Source organism: Labrus bergylta, chromosome 11, assembly GCF_963930695.1.
Source record: "Labrus bergylta chromosome 11, fLabBer1.1, whole genome shotgun sequence".
NCBI classification, from domain to species: Eukaryota; Metazoa; Chordata; class Actinopteri; order Labriformes; family Labridae; genus Labrus; species Labrus bergylta.
Genome location: NC_089205.1, coordinates 10,264,351 through 10,266,581, shown reverse-complemented (window position 1 = coordinate 10,266,581; position 2,231 = coordinate 10,264,351).

Sequence of the window (2,231 nt, the reverse complement as noted above, 5' to 3'; positions counted from 1 at the left end):
TCTCTGTCTTTCTGTCAGATTGATCAGAAATCATTCCAGCATCTTCAAACCTTCGTCGTCCTCTTCTCCGTGGTCAAAGGTCGGGTTTGGAGCGACAGATATTTGAATATTTGATTGAAGGAGTCTCTTTTTCTGCTCACACTCAGCAGCTGGTAGAAAGGTTTAAACCTCAGCTGGACTCTTTAAACCATGAAAGTCATTAATTAACCGTGAACAACCAAAACGTCACACCGCACACTGCTCGCCACATTGACCTCCTCTGTATCCTTAACCAAACAAGATGGTGGCAGAAGAGAACGCCGTACTGAGGCCTTCAGAAGAGTAGAAACAGTTCAAACTGAATGTCTTTGTTTATCTCGTTATCTTCTATTCATTGTCTTCATCCCTCTGATTGACATTTTACACTTTTAACTTGAAGATGAGAGCGGTGTGAAAGTCTTCCTGTCTGCTGTTGAACCAGTGAGAGGAAATATGAAAGAGGAACAAAGGGGAAGCGGCGTGCAGCAGAAGGGAGGGTCAGCACGCCGACTCTACTCGTCGTTTCCTCTGACGTCTGAGTTTGAAGTCAAGTCAAAGTTTATTAATAGAGCGCATAAAAAAACACTTTATAATAAAACAGCCAACAATAAGAAGAGAATAAAAACCATGATAAAGTAGGAGCATGTAAAGTCATAAAATCTTGAACAGGATCCTGAAGGGGGCAGGATCTCAGGTGATGTTATCACCTTTGACACAGATCTACATTATGACTGCTTCTTATATGCAGCAGGTTTCCATGTGATCTTCAGTAAAAGCAGCACAGACACTCAAGTGAAGCACATGACTGATCATTCATTAACACTTAGTCATTTCCTGAATCACCGAGCGGGGCATCGTCTGGTCACCGTTTGAATACATCAGATCAACTCTAACAAAGTGTCTGTGTGTCTGGTTTCTGTTTGAGTCCAAAGTCCATGCAGAAGTAAATAATCTGTCCAATTTACTCAACACCCAACCAGCGAGCAGTCCAGGTTTGGTTCTCACTGACTCAGCTAGCTGCTAGTTGTTGCTAACGTAAATAATGTGACTGGTTGTAGAAAGTGGAGCGCAGACTTGTTGGAAGGTCTGTTTAGTCCTAGAAAGCTCAAAGAGAGACAGATTAGGCTCCAAAAGCACAAACACGGCCCAGGGGTTAAAGGTCAGGGACTGAATTAAGTGAAACCTAGCAGACATCTAGCAGCTCCCACTTGTCACTCAAAGAGGCCACGCCCCCTAATTCTAAATCACTTTAAGCCTTGATATAATGTCAACAGCTGAGTTATTTAAACATTTAGCACATACAGTTGAAGAGAGAAATGAGCTCTAGAGACCCAAACTGTTTTTGTACCAGGCTGTAAACATGTTTATTTTAACATGGGGCTCTATGGGGACAGACTCACCGAAGGAGACAGACTCTAGTGGACACTGGAGGAACTGCAGCTGTAAAGTTGGACATTTTAACATGGAGCTCTATGGGGACTGACTCACTGCAGGAGACAGACTCTAGTGGTCACTGGAGGAACTGCAGCTGTAAAGTTGGACAAATTTAAAATGGGGATCAATGTTGGTCAGTGTATCTTTTGGTCATTTGATTTTTCCTTTCAGATACAGGTATTATAAAACAAAAAACGAGGGGTTATTTAATTTTCGTTTTAAAATACAGAAATTAAAATTAAAATACAAGGCGTTTTTTCTTTTCAATTTTACCTTTAAATTTTAATTTTGTATTTAAAAACGAAAATCAAATAACCCCTCGTGTTTTGTTTTTTAATACCCGTTTCTGAAAGGAAAATCGAATGACCGAAAGTGGGCTCTGTACTGTTCCTAAAAAAATAAATATATTTCTAGCAGGTGAACTCTGGCTGCAGGTTACTTGAATGAGCTTCCGATGAGTTGATCAAATCCGCCTGAGAGTCACCTGTGAACCTCTTTCAGTGGAGATAGAGACATCTGGCTCTTGGTAATTAAAAGATAAGTTAATAAATAAAACAGCAGCGTCTCTAATATGTGTTTCATTTGCTTAATCTAAATTTGACAGGGCAGATCTTTGTTATATTTTTAAATGATTATGGATCTTCAAACTTTTCAGATTTTTTCGCTGTGGTCTCAAACTGACAAAACAAACAGGGTGTGTTTAAATGGACGTCCTGATATCTTGTGTCTTATTGTGTAAGCTGCAGCCTACTGATAGGGCTGGATCCTTTTAAACACCG